A 15,877-nucleotide genomic window follows, 5' to 3' on the forward strand; every position below is an offset into this window, starting at 1 on the left:
CCCTGTTGATATCAGGTCGCTTTCTGTTGATTTGGGGACATCTGGGGGACACGTCCTGTCGATATCACGTCACTCCTTCTTGATTAGGGGACATTTCGGGGACACGTCCTGTTGATATCAGGTTGATTCCTGTTGATTTTGGGACACTGGGGACACGTCCTGTTGATATCAGGTCACTTTCTGTTGATTTGGGGACATTTCGGGGACACGCCCTGTTGATATCAGTTCGCTTTCTGTTGATTTGGGGACATTTGGGGGACGCGTCCTGTCGATATCAGGTCACTCCTTCTTGATTAGGGGACATTTCGGGGACACGTCCTGTTGATATCAGGTCGCTTTCTGTTGATTTGGGGACATTTCAGGGACACGTCCTGTTGATATCAGGTCGCTTCCTGTTGATTTTGGGACACTTTGGGGAGAGGTCCTGTTGCTATCAGGTCACTTCCGTTGATTTGGAGACATCTTGCAGACACCTCCTGTCTATATCAAGTCACTTTCTGTTGATTTGGGGACATTTTGGGGACACGTCCTGTTGCTATCAGGTCACTTCCCGTTGGAGACATTTAGGTGACACGTCCTGTTGATATCAGGTCACCTTCCATTCATTTGGGGACATTTCGGGGACACGCCCTGCTGAAATAGGGTCACTTTCTGATGATTTGGGGACATTTCGGGGACAATTGCTGTTGATATCAGGTCACAACCTGTTTATTTGGAGACATTTTGGGGACATGTCCTGTTGATATCAGGTCACTTCCTGTTGATTTCGGGGACTCGTCCTGTTGATATCAGGTCACTTCCCGTTCATTTTGGGACATTTCGGCGACACGTCCAGTTCACACAGGTCACTTTCTGTTGATTTGTGGACATTTGGGGAAAACATCCTGTTGATATCATGTCACTTCCTGTTGATTGGGGGAAGTTACGGGGACACGTCCTATTGATATTAGGTCACTTCCTTGTTGACTTGGGAACATTTTTGGGGACACGTCCTGTTGATATCATGTCACTTCCTGTTGATTTGGGGACATTACAGGGTCACGTCCTATTGATATCAGGTCACTTCATGATGACTTGGGAACATTTTGAGGACAGGTCCTGTTAATATCATGTCACTTCCAGCTGATTTGGGGACATTTTGAGGACACGTCCTGTTGATATCAGGTCGCTTCCTGTTGATTTGGGGATATTTGGGGACACTTCCTGTTGATATACATCTCCTGGTCATATCAGGTCACTTCCTGCTGATATCTGGTTACTACCTTTTAATTTGGGGACATTTTGTGGTCACACAATTGGACGTCTACACAGAAAGAGTTCAAATAATACTCTGGTTACACAACTGATCGTTGCTTCTCGGCAATACTGAAATCTTCTCAATCCCATCAGTCTGCGCTGTCGCAATCGTTTCATAAAACTGCCAATCTCGTGGTGAATGTGTTAAACATTAAGAAAATCAGAAGATCAAAAACAGAACCTTGAGGTACACCACAAACTGCTTTTCCTCCGATGATACATCATTTACTCGAAACAACGTTAATCCTTCAGAACAACGAGAGAATGGGTTGAAATCACTTTTTCGACGGAGCGGCCATGTTTTAAGAACACGATTTTCTGCGGCTCAGGAGGCATTTTTACACTTGAAAACGAAAGGCTTATCCGGATAATTCTTTGATTCAGGTCACTTTTTTTTGATTTGTGGACTTTTGGGGAATACGTCTTGTTGATATCAGGTCATTTCCTGTTGATTTGTGGACTTTTGGCGAATACGTCTTGTTGATAAAAGGTCGTTTCCTGTTGATTTGGGGACATTTCAGGGACACGTCCTGTTGATATCAAGTCCATTCCTGTTTATTTGGGGACATTTCAGGGAGACGTCCTGTTGATATCAGGTCATTTCCTGTTGATTTGTGGACTTTTGGCGAATACGTCTTGTTGATAAAAGGTCGTTTCCTGTTGATTTGGGGACAATTCAGGGACACGTCCTGTTGATGCCAGGTCACTTCCTGATGATTTGGGAACATTTGGGGAGACGTCCTGTTGATATTCGGTCACTTCCTGTTGATTTGGGGACATTTCAGGGACACGTCCTGTTGATATCAAGTCCATTCCTGTTTATTTGGGGACATTTCAGGGAGACGTCCTGTTGATATCAGGTCATTTCCTGTTGATTTGTGGACTTTTGGCGAATATGTCTTGTTGATAAAAGGTCGTTTCCTGTTGATTTGGGGACAATTCAGGGACACGTCCTGTTGATACCAGGTCACTTCCTGATGATTTGGGAACATTTTGGGGAGACGTCCTGTTGATATTAGGTCACTTCTTCTTGATTTCGGGACATTTGGGGAATAAGTCCTCTTGATATCAGGTCACTTAAAGTTGATTTGGGGACATTTCAGGGACACGTCCTGTTGATATCAAGTCCATTCCTGTTTATTTGGGGACATTTCAGGGAGACGTCCTGTTGATATCAGGTCATTTCCTGTTGATTTGTGGACTTTTGGCGAATACGTCTTGTTGATAAAAGGTCGTTTCCTGTGGATTTGGGGACAATTCAGGGACATGTCTTCTTGAAATCAGGTCACTTCCTGTTGATTTGGGGACATTTCGGGGACAAGTCCTGTTGATTTTAGGGCACTTCCTGTTAATTTGGGGTCACTTCCTTTTTGTATTGAATCATTTCCCCTATATTTGGGGTCATTTCGGGGTCATTTCCTGTTGCTTTTGGGGCATTTCAGTGTCACTCCCTGTTCATATTGGGTCAATTGCTGTTGATTTGGGGACATTCCGGGGACACGTTCTGTTGATATCAGGCCACTTTCTAGGGATTTGGGGACATTTCGGGGATACGTTCTGTTGATATCGGGTCACTTCCTGTTCATTTAGGGACATTTCAGGGTACACGTCCTGTTAATATCAGGTCACTTCCCGTTGATTTGGGGACATTTTGGGGACACTTCCTGTTGATATAAGGTCAGTTCCTTTTGATTTGGGGGCATTTCGGGAACACGTCCTGTAAATATCAGGTCACTTCCTGTTGATTTGTGGACTTTTGGCGAATACGTCTTGTTGATGAAAGGTCGTTTCCTGTGGATTTGGGGACAATTCAGGGACATGTGTTATTGATATCAGGTCACTTCCTGTTGATTTGGGGACATTTCGGGGACACGTCCTTTTGATTTCAGGTCACTTCCTGCTGATCTGGGGTCACTTCCTTTTTGTATTTAATAATTTCCTGTATATTTGGGGTCATTTCAGGGTAATTTCCTGTTGATTTTGAGGCATTTTGGACTTCTGGCAGCTATTGGCTCATTTCCTGTTGCTTCGGGGCATTTCAGGGTCACTCCCTGTTCATATTGGGTCACTTGCTATTGATTTGGGGACATTTCGGGGACACGTCCTGTTGATATCACTATGCTTCCTGTTGATTTGGGGACATTTCAGGGATACGTCCTGTTGATATCGGGTCACTTCCTGTTCATTTGAGGACATTTCAGGGTACACGTCCTGTTAATATCATACCACTTCCCGTTGATTTGGGGACATTTCGGGGACAATTGCTATTGATATCAGGTCACGAACTCTTCATTTGGGGACATTTTGGGGACACGTCCTGTTGATATAAGGTCAGTTCCTGTTGATTTGGGGGTATTTCGGGAACACGTCCTGTAAATATCAGGTCAGTTCCTGTTGATTTGTGGACTTTTGGCAAATACGTCTTGTTGATAAAAGGTCGTTTCCTGTGGATTTGGGGACAATTCAGGGACATGTCTTCTTGATATAAGGTCACTTTCTGTTGATTTGGGGACATTTCGGGGACACGTCCTGTTGATTTCAGGTCACTTCCTGCTGATTTGGGGTCACTTCCTTTTTGTATTGAATCATTTCCTGTATATTTGGGGTCATTTCGGGGTCATTCCCTGTTGATTTTGAGGAATTTTTTACTTCTGGCAGCCATTGGCTCATTTCCTGTTGTTTTGGGGGAATTTCAGGGTCACTCCCTGTTCATATTGGGTCATTTGCTATTGATTTTGGGACATTTCGGGGACACGTCCTGTTGATATCAGTATGCTTCCTGTTGATTTGGGGACATTTCAGGGATACGTCCTGTTGATATCGGGTCACTTCCTGTTCATTTGGGGACATTTCAGGGTACACGTCCTGTTAATATCATATCACTTCCCGTTGATTTGGGGACATTTCGGGGACAATTGCTATTGATATCAGGTCACTAACTGTTCATTTGGGGACATTTTGGGGACACGTCCTGTAAATATCAGGTCAGTTCCTGTTGATTTGTGGACTTTTGGCGAATACGTCTTGTTGATAAAAGGTCGTTTCCTGTGGATTTGGGGACAATTCAGGGACATGTGTTATTGATATAGGTCACTTCCTGTTGATTTGGGAACATTTCTGGGACAAGTCCTGTTGATTTCAGGTCACTTCCTGCTGATTTGGAGTCACTTCCTTTTTGTATTGAATCATTTCCTGTATATTTGGGGTCATTTCATGTTGATTTCGAGGCATTTTGGACTTCGGCATTTCAGGGTCACTCCCTGTTCATATTGGGTCACTTGCTGTTGATTTGGGGACATTTCGGGGACAATTGTTATTGATATCAGGTCACTAACTGTTCATTTTGGGGACTCGTCCTGTTGATATCAGGTCACGTTCTGTTGATTTGGGGACATTTCGGGGACACGTCCTGTTGATTTCAGGTCACTTCCTGCTGATTTGGAGTCCCTTCCTTTTTGTATTGAATCATTTCCTGTATATTTGGGGTCATTTCGGGGTCATTTCCTGTTGAATTTGAGGCATTTTGGACTTCTGGCAGCTATTGGCTCATTTCCTTTTGCTTTTGGGGCATTTCAGGGTCACTCCCTGTTCATATTGGGTCACTTGCTATTGATTTGGGGACATTTCGGGGACACGTCCTGTTGATATCAGGATGCTTCCTGTTCATTTGGGGACATTTAGGGGACACTTCCTGTTGATATAAGGTTAGTTCCTGTTGATTTGGGGGCATTTCGGGAACACGTCCTTTAAATATCAGGTCAGTTCATGTTGATTTGAGGACATTTGGGGGACACGTCCTGTTGATATCAGGTCACATCCCGTGTTTCAGGGAAATGCCCTGTTGATATTAGGTCACTTCCAATTCATTCAAGGACATTTCGGGGACACGTCCTGTAAATATCAGGTCACTTCCAGTTCATTCAGGGACATTTCAGGGACACGTCCTGTTGATATCAGGTCACTTCCCTTTGATTTGCGGACATTTTGGGGACATGTCCTTTTGATATCAGGTAGATTCCCATTTATTTGGGGATATTTGGGGGACGTGTCCTGTTCATATCAGGTCACCTCCTTTTGATATCTGGTCACTACCTGTTCATTTGGGGATATTTTGGGGACACATGATTGGACGTCTACACTGAAAGAGTTAAACTAATACTCTGGTTACACAACCCATCGTTGCTTCTCGGCAATACTGAAATCTTTGTCAATCTCATCAATGTGCGCTGTCGCAATCGTTTCATAAAACTGCCAATCTCGTGGTAAATGTGTAAAACATGAATAAAATCAGAAGATCAAAAACAGAACCTTGAGGTACACCACAAACGGCTTTTCCTCCGATGATACATCATTTACTCGAAACAACGTTAATCCTTCAGAACAACGAGAAAATGGGTTGAAATCACTCTTTAGACGGAGCGGCCATGTTTTGAGAACATGATTTTCTGCGGCTCAGGAGGCATTTTTCCACTTGAAAATGAAAGGCTTATCCGGATAATTCTTCACGGTAATAACCGGCTTTCCGCTGGCGACAGACATGTCGGGTTTGCTGCAAATGTCTTTTCGACGCGTATATCCATCGTCGGGCTATTAGGATTTAGCAAAGGAGACGTTTGGGTAGATAACAATGAGGCGTGATGGCATGCTCGGTCTGCCTTCGCTGACGTTTCCTGACTTACGGCCACGCGGTTTCAAGGAGTTTTGGCCACACATCAGTGATTTCTATCCGATCGACCATGGGAAACTTCTCATCATGCGCGGAACATCCAATCGGGCTGGCGTGTGACTCATTAAACTTAAAAACCGTGGCGTCTTTTTAGCCCAACTGGCATAATTACACACGCGGCGACAGCTAAGGATAGCAACCGAATATCCCGACGCGAAAAGTGACGCCCGCGCAACGGGAATCCTCCGGAACAATGGCGTCGGGACCGACTAAAAAGACGCGCAAATTTGCCGCCGGCAGATTTAAGAGCTGCGAATGGCAGCGACAAAAAACAACAAACGCGCAAACAAAAACAGACGCACGGCTAATGGGATCCAGCCGGGCCGCTAAGTGACAACGCTTGAAAAGGCCCCGAAAAGATTTGGCCGCGGTTTTAGCAGGAAAAACACTCTCCTCCCTCGGTCTGCCACCCTCCCCTTCCCCTCGTACCGCTGCGGTTCCTCTGACGCTGGCGAGGCCCGGCCCAAATGAGAAACAGACCCCCTTTCGCCCCGCTATTGCCTATTTCTCCCTGTGGCTTTTTTTGTTTTCAAAGCAGGAAAAAAAAAAAACGAATGCTGTCTCTCCAAAAATAGACGTGGGGCTCGCGTGCCAACGGGTTTTCAAACCTTTTTTCCCCCACCTCTTCTCCTTCCAGTCACGCAAGATGCCTGGCAAAGAGTATTTGTAAGAGACACTAGTGGCGGAGGGGGGGATTCTCTTCGGGATTGTGGGAAGCACCACTGGAGCCTGACCTGCCGCTAAAGGCAACTTCCGTGCAAACTGGAGGTATGAAGGTTTTACGGGTAATCCCAGTATGAAAAGAAAGTTAGCTCCGCCGTTCCGGACTCATTTTGATGGGACGCGAGCTTTGACTTCTTCGGAGTCGTGCCAAAACTCCCCTGGACAAAATGTCTCAGCCTTGGCCGGTTTGACGGGGGTAGCAACAGATTGCACCGGGCTAAGCCCTGCAGCATGGGCCATCCTACAAGTCATTGTTTTCATTTTTTTAGGAGAAGGCAGTGAACAAGAACGGGTTATGGCAGTACTTCTAAAATAGTGGGGCGTGCCTCAATCCTGGGGGTGGCAGTGGGGCAAATAAGTATTTAGTCAACCACCAATTGTGCAAGTTCTCCTACTTGAAAAGATTAGAGAGGCCTGTAATTTCCAATATGAGTAAACCTCAACCATGAGAGACAGAATGTGGAAAAAAACCCAGAAAATCACATTGTTTGATTTTCAAATAATTTATTTCAAAATTAGAGTGGAAAATAAGTATTTGGTCACCTACAAGCAAGCAAGATTTCTGGCTCTCAAAGAGGTCTAACTTCTTCTAACGAGGTCTAACGAGGCTCCACACGTTACCTATATTAATGGCACCAGTTCTAACTCATTATCGGTATCAGGGATCGCGTTAACCGAATATTTTCCGTCGTTGACCGATTTTTTAAAACGGTGACAGAAAAAACTGAAGTCCACCTGTCATTTTGACAGGTTGCAATTCACACCCCAGACCACAGGGTGGCGAGTGAGCATATTAATTAGCTATTGTCTCTCTTGATGCATGACGTCGTTGGCCTTACTCTGAAAAATGTCAAGGCAACTGAGCGTCCGAAGTTTCTTCAAAAAGCCCCAAAACGACGATGGTGTTGATAAAAGAGGTGAAAAAACAGGGACTGCACAAGCGGGCACGCAATTCAAGTCCATGCGCACCAAGAGGAAGGTGTAAAACTCTGTTCAGGCCACAGCAGGTGAACTGTTAATTTCATTGTTCCATATGTAGCCTTGCCTACTGGGGCCACAGTCAGCTGTTTTTATCATATTTATCATGTCACATATTCATCTGCTTGATGTGTGATGGCACGGTGTGGATTCTCTGTTAAACTTGTTCGGACAGAATATTAGTTTGATATGAATGAAAACTAAACACTACTGAATATGTTGAAGCGGTATGCAATGTTAAGAGTCTTGTTAGCTCGAATTGCTGTGTCCAGCCGCTGTAGCTCTGCTGCTCTCTGTGAACTCTATTCAAGCCGGAACGCGCGCGGCTCTTAAGTGTCTCTGTCACGTGACTGTGTCGTAGCAGCTCACACGCTCGGCCAAATGGACACACAAGTACGGAAGGTGAATTATGCCGAACAAAGGGTCACGACGATGTCATTACTATCATTTTAAAAATTTAAGTGACGGGTAAAAATAGATTATGACCGGATTTTTATGACCCTGTCAGTCAAAATGACAGACAACGAAAAAGTCTAGCGCCACCTCTGATCGGTATAAAAGACACCTGTCCACAATCGCAGTCAGTCACACTCCTATCTCCACCATGGCCAAGACCAAAGAGCTGTCGAAGGACACCAAAGACAAAATTGTAGACCTGCACCAGGCTGGGAAGACTGAATCTGCAATAGGTAAAACCAGAGGCGTCGCGTCCCATTAGGCAAACCAGGCAATTGCATAGGGCCCCCAGCCAGTAGGGGCCCCCAGAGAGCCAACAGATTTAACACACGCAGCTTTACTGCACTATCGCAGCGACAAGTGTAGGGAGTGTTTCAATGCCATGGAATCATTTGGCAGATTATTTTACGGTTGTTATCAATCCCAATCTGCACAAATCATGTCACGTAGATTATATATGTTTGAGGAACTCCAATCAGCTAGTAATACTACATGATTGTTTGAAGACTCAACAAGTACTCTCTGGAAAGTCCTTGCCGAGTTGTTTTATGTTGATTTTCACAGGCCACCTCATTATTCATGTGACTATTTAAAGAAATGGGGATTCTTCCCAAAAAGTCTATTAATCGAGCTATCATATTCCTCGTCGAATACTCTTTAAGAAAAATATAACATATATGCATCTAAAATAATCCTAAACAATTTTATTAGCAAATTTAATACTCATTTCGGTCGGTAGTCCACCAATCTGTGGTTTTTACAGAATAATTTGAATTTGGTGGGTTGTAGGGCCAATCTGACTTCTGATTTCACACAAATGTATATACCTCCGCATCCGATGGTGGTACTTTTGTGTTGCTACTCTTTCTTCTATTGCTCCAGTCCAACTGTCCGCCTTACTCACACAAGCTCGAAGGGCCCCATGTTGCTTGTTGCCTGGGGCCCCCGGGGACCCTGCTACACCTCTGGGTAAAACGCTTGTTGTATAGAAATCAACTGTGGCAGCAATTATTAGAAAATGGAAGACATACAAGACCACTGATAATCTCTCTCAATCTGGGGCTCCGTGCAAGATCTCACCCTGTGGCGTCAAAATGATAACAAGAACAGTGAGCAAAAATCCCAGAACCACACGGAGGGACCAAGTGAATGACCTACAGAGAGCTGGGACCACAGTAACAAAGGCAGTAACACAATGCGCCACCAGGAACTCAAATCCTGCACTGCCAGACATACACCCCTGTCGAAGCCAGTACACGTCCAGGCCCATCTGTGGTTCGCTAGAAAGCATTTGGATGATCCAGAAGAGGACTGGGAGAATGTGTTATGGTCAGACAAAACCAAAATAGAAATTTTTGGTGGAAACACAGGTTCTCGTGTTTGGAGGAGAAAGAATACTGAATTGCATCAGAAGAACACCATACCCACTGTGAAGCATGGGGGTGGAAACATCATGCTTTGGTGCTGGTTTTCTGCAAAGGGACCAGGACGACTGATCTGTGTAAAGGAAGAATGAATGGGGCCATGTATCGAGAGATTTTGAGTGAAAATCTCCTTCCGTCAGCAAGAGCATTGAAGATGAGATGTGGCTGGGTCTTTCAGCAGGACAATGATCCCAAACACACAGCCAGGGCAACAAAAGAGTGGCTTCGTAGGAAGCATTTCAAGGTCCAGGAGTGGCCCAGCCAGTCTCCAGATCTCAACCCCATAGAAAATCTGTGGCGGGAGTTCAATGGTCCCAGCCCCTTTGCAGAAAAACAGCTCCAAAGCATGATGTTTCCAAGCATGCTTCACAGTGGGTATGGTGTTCTTCGGATGCTATTCAGTATTCTTTCTCGTCCAAACATGAGAACCTGTGTTTCTACCAAAATGTTCTGTTTTGGTTTCGTCTGACCATAACACGTTCTCCCAGTCCTCTTCTGGATCATCCAAATGCTTTGTAGCGAACCGCAGACAGGCCTGGACATATACTGGCTTCAGCAGGGGGACACGTCTGGCCGTGCAGGATTTGAGTCCCTGGCGGCGCATCGTGTTACTGATAGTAGCATTTGTTACTGTGGTCCTAGCTCTCTGTAGGTCATTCACTAGGTCCCCCCGTGTGCTTCTGGGATTTTTGCTCACCGTTCTTGTTATCATTTTGACGCCACGGGGTGAGATCTTGCACGGAGCCCCAGTTCGAGGGAGATTATCAGTGGTCTTTTATGTCTTCCATTTTCTAATAATTGCTCCCACAGTTCAAATTCTTTACACCAAGCGTTTTGCCTATTGCAGATTCAGTTTTTCCAGCCTGGCGCAGGTCTACAATTTTGTCTCCGGTGTCCTTCGACAGCTCTTTGGTCTTGGCCATAGTGGAGTTTGGGGTGTGACTGACTGAGATTGTGGACAGGTGTCTTTTATACCGATAATGAGTTAAAACAGGTGCCATTAATACAGGTAACAAGTGGAGCCTCGTTAGACGTCGTTAGAAGAAGTTAGACCTCTTTGACAGCCAGACATCTTGCTTGTTTGTAGGTGACCAAATACTTATTTTCCACTCTAATTTGGAAGCAAGTTCATTAAAATTCAAACAATGTGATTTTCTGTCATTTTTTTCTACATTCTGTCTCTCATGGTTGAGGTTTACCCATGTTGACAATTACAGGCCTCTCTAATCTTTTCAAGTAGGAAAACTTGACTAAGTACTAAGTAAGACTAAATACTTATTTGCCCCATTGTATGTGTGTCTACTTGTAACTTGCTTTGTAGTTTCTGAAGAATAGAGAGAAGTGGCGGCGTGGAACAAAATCTGCATCGGCCCGATGCTCACTCATCGAACGGAATTTTGTTGCATCTGTTGTCATCTTGTGAGAGCTGCCGACAATGACAAATAAATGTCTGAATCTGATATTTTCTCAAACTCCTAATTCGGCATGTCGAAATGAGGGTGGGGCTGACGTGCACTGATTTTTTTTTTTTGTGTGTGAATATCTCCCCCCTCCAAACCCTAATTATGAATATCTTCCACAGCAAAAGAGACATAAAGGTAGTTCACTATAATAACCTTGTTTCGTACAGCTTTTTACCAGCTGAGTATAAGGAACCGACGTGACCCGGACTCGCTTCTCATACCCTCTCGCGCGAAAGCAATTGTCGCCGTCTGGCTTCCACGCAGAACAAGGCGCATTCAACTCCTTTTGAAGCATCGCTTATTTGTGCTCGAGATGGGCAGGCACAAAGCGCTTGTGCAGAGGCCATGTTAAAACCATTATGTACACCCCCCAGTCCTTTTAGTCATTATGTCTTTAAGGCCGCAAAAAAAATACAAGCCGTCGACGACTTCTAAGAAGCGTTTGTGGAAAATGCGGATGAGGGAGGGGACCTCGGTTAACGACAGGTGGTCGTGCTAAAAGCTGCGTTTCTTAAGTGCAGTGCGACAATGTCAAACGAAAATGTTCGGAAGAAAAGTATGAATATAGAACTTTGATCATAGAGTTATCCGGATTTACATGAAAGGTTATAAAGGAAAAAACATTATTCAATTTTAGGTCACTTGGGATGAGAGTAAGTTTTCCAATTTTCTGATCTAGGTCATTCTGAAAGATACATTGGCAAGTATTCTTAGGTAATAATTTCCATGTCACCAAGATTTATTCGAAAATGTCACAAAATTGTACTCCAAGGGTCTGAAGGAGAGGTTAGGGTTTGATTTTTTGGTATGTTTTAGACTTTTAACCAGGGGTGAAAGTGGGCCGGAACGGTGCTTCAATCCCAACGCAGCCTCATGCTGCCACCCAGAAAAAAAAAAAAGTCCAGTATCACGTTTTTACATGATAGTTTTATCACATTTTTACATGATATCATATTTTTACGTGATAATTATCATATTTTTACATGATAAGTATCACGTTTTTACACGATAACTATCACATTTTTAAATCAGATCACGTTATTACATGATTGCTATCAGGTGTTTATATGATTGTTATCACGTGTTTATATGATAGTATCATGTTTTTACATAATAATTTTCACATTTTTACATGATATAGGTTTTATATGATAGTATCACGTTTTACATTTTAGTATCATGATAGCTATCGGGTTTTTACATAATCATGATCACGTTTTTAAATGATAATTATATCATGTTTTTACATGATAGCTATCACGTTTTTTAAAAGATATCACAGTTTTACATGATAACTATCACATTTTTACATAATAACTATCACATTTTTAAATCAGATCACGTTATTACATGATTGCTATCAGGTGTTTATATGATTGTTATCACGTGTTTATATGATAGTATCATGTTTTTACATAATAATTTTCACATTTTTACATGATATAGGTTTTATATGATAGTATCATGTTTTACATTTTAGTATCATGATAGCTATCGGGTTTTTACATAATCATGATCACGTTTTTAAATGATAATTATATCATGTTTTTACTAGGGGTGTCAAACGATTAAAATGTTTAATCGAGTTAATTACGGCTTAAAAATTAATTAATCGTAATTAATCGCAATTAATCGCAATTCAGACCTTCTATAAAATATGCCATATTTTTCTGTAAATTATTGTAGGAATGGAAAGACAAGACACAAGATGGATACATCCATTCAACATACGGCACATAAGTACTGTATTTCTTTATTAAATACTATATTTATGAATATTTTTTTTTTATAATAAATTCTTTATTAATACAATAAATCAACAAGATGGCATTACCATTATTAACATTCTGTTAAAGCGATCCATGGATAGAAAGACTTGTAGTTCTTAAAAGACTGAAGCCTATAAAATCAGTCGCACCCAAGCGCCAGCAGAGGGCGCCAATACTCCGAAAAACCCAAGTACACATTTCACACTGCTGTCATTTTAATCTGAACGGGCCATGTGCGTTAATTGCGTCAAATATTTTAACGTGATTAATTAAAAAAATTAATTACCGTCCGTTAACGCGATAATTTTGACAGCCCTAGTTTTTACATGATAGCTATCACGTTTTTTAAAAGATATCACAGTTTTACATGATAGTATCACATTTTTACATGATAACTATCACGTTTTTGCATGTTAGTATCATGTTTTCACATGATATCACAGTTTTACATGATAACTATCACGTTTTAACATTATAACTATCATGTTTTCACATCATTGTAATTAGGTTTTTACAAAAGGTTGCTTCAATCAAAATATATATTTTCAATTAAAAACAGGTCACTTCAATTAAAAAAAATGTGTTTGAATGCAAAAATTTATTTGAAATTAAAAAAATGCATTTGAAAGCTATTATTTGATTTTTTTAAATTTTTTTTTTATTTTTTTTGAAGCAACTTTTTTTATTGAAGTAATGTTTTGTGTTTGGGCCACATTTTGGCTAGAACATTTGTGTCTATATTATTCAATCCAAAAATAAGTTGCTTCATACAAAAAATATATATTTTCAAAAGAAAAATCACTTCAATCAAAAAAAATAAATAAAAAATTCAATCAGAGAAAAAAAGTTTTTGAATGCGAAAAAATAGACTCAAGCATTTGAACACATAATTTTTCATTAAACAAAGTTTTCTTTGATTTTAGCAAACCTTTTTGTGTTTGGGCCATATTATGGGTAGGACATTTGTGTCTAAATCATTCAATCCCCCAAAAAGTTGCTTTAATCATAAAAAAATATATATTTTCATTAAAAGAAAACAAATCATTTGAAAAATGAAATTGCCCTCCCCTATTTTTTGTTTTGTTTTTTGTTTTTGTTGTTGTTGAAAATAATATAGTCATTTAGACTAGCAAATGACCGTCTAAGGTGCTAGTCACACGATCTGCCCGAAAAATAATTTTTACCCATTATAAAGAATTATCTTTTTTTGTTCATTTCAATCATTTTTGTTGTCTGTTTTCTTGCTTTACAACTTTATATATATAGGAAAGTCAATTACATGCAATGATACTTTTCAGACACCATGGGGGGGCCTTGCCCCCCTGGCCCCCCCTTAAACTCCACTTATGGATAATACTAACATTTACATGATTGTATCACGTTTTTGCATCATTATAATTCGGTTTTTACATGATAGTTAACAGGTTTTTACATGCTAGTTTTGACGTTTTTAAATGATATCACAGTTTTACGTGATAGTATCACCTTTTTACATGATCGTTATTAGTTTTTTACATTATAGTATCACAAATTTTTACATCACGTTTTTGCATGTTAGTATCACGTTTCTACATGATATCACAGTTTTACGTTAACTATCACGTTTTTACATGATAACTATCATGTTTTTACATGATCGTAATTAGGTGTTTACATGACAGACTCACATTTTAACATGATAATTATAACATTTTTACATATCGCATTTTTACATGACAATTTTCATGTTTTTACATGATAGTATTGTTTTATATGATAATCAGCATGTGTTTATGTGATAATTATCACATTTTTACGTAATAACGATCAAGTTTATCATGATTGTAATTAAGTTTTTACATGATAGTATCACATTTTAACAAAATAATTATCACGTATTTACATGATTGTATCACGTTTTTAAATAATTATCAAGTTTTTACATGATATGTTTTACATGATAGCATTACGTTTTAACATGATAGATATTAGGTTTTTACATGACAATTATCATGTTTTTACATGATTTTATCACGTTTTTACATAAAAATCATTGTTTATTCATGATTGTATCACGTTTTTAAATGATAGTATTGTGTTTTATATGATAATCAGCATGTTTTTACGTCATAATCAGCATGTTTTTACGTGATACTGGCCACGTTTTACATGATATCACAGTTGTAAATGATAGTATCATGTTTTTGCATAAAAGGTATTAGGTTTTTACATGATAGTATCACATTTTAACATGATAATTACCACATATTTACATGATTGTGTCACGTTTTTACATAATTATCACGTTTTTACATGATATAAGTTTTACATGATAGCATTACGTTTTTACATGATAGTTATTAGGTTTTGACATGATAGTATCACATTTTTACATAATAATCATCATTTACACATCATTTATACATGATTGTGTCACGTTTTTAAATGATAGTATTGTGTTTTATGTGATTATCAGCATGTTTTTACGTCATAATCAGCATGTTTTTACGTGATACTGTATCATGTTTTTACATTATAGGTTTACATTACATTAGGTTTTTACATGATAGTATCACAGTTTTACATGACGATATTGTGTTTTTACATGATAGTTATTAGGTTTTTACATTTTAGTATCACATTTTTACATGATAATCAACGTTTTAACATGATACTGATCACGTTTTTACATGATAGTATCATGTTTTTGCATAGTAGGTGTTAGGTTTTCACATGATAGTATCACATTTTTACTTGACAGTTATCACGTTTTTACATGATGGTATTGCATTTTATATGATAAACAGCATGATTTTTACGGGGTAATTATCACGTTTTTACATGATAATGTTCACGTTTTTACATGATATAACAGTTGTACATGATAGTATCCTGTTTTTACATTATAGGTTAAAATTACATTAGGTTTTTACATGATAGTATCACGGTTTTGCATGACAATATTGTGTTTTTACGTGATGGTTATTAGGTTTTTACATTTTAATATCACATATTTATATTATAGTTGTCACGTTTTTATATGAATTATCACATTTAAAAAAA

This window comes from Corythoichthys intestinalis, chromosome 6, assembly GCF_030265065.1.
Source record: "Corythoichthys intestinalis isolate RoL2023-P3 chromosome 6, ASM3026506v1, whole genome shotgun sequence".
Classification (NCBI taxonomy): Eukaryota; Metazoa; Chordata; class Actinopteri; order Syngnathiformes; family Syngnathidae; genus Corythoichthys; species Corythoichthys intestinalis.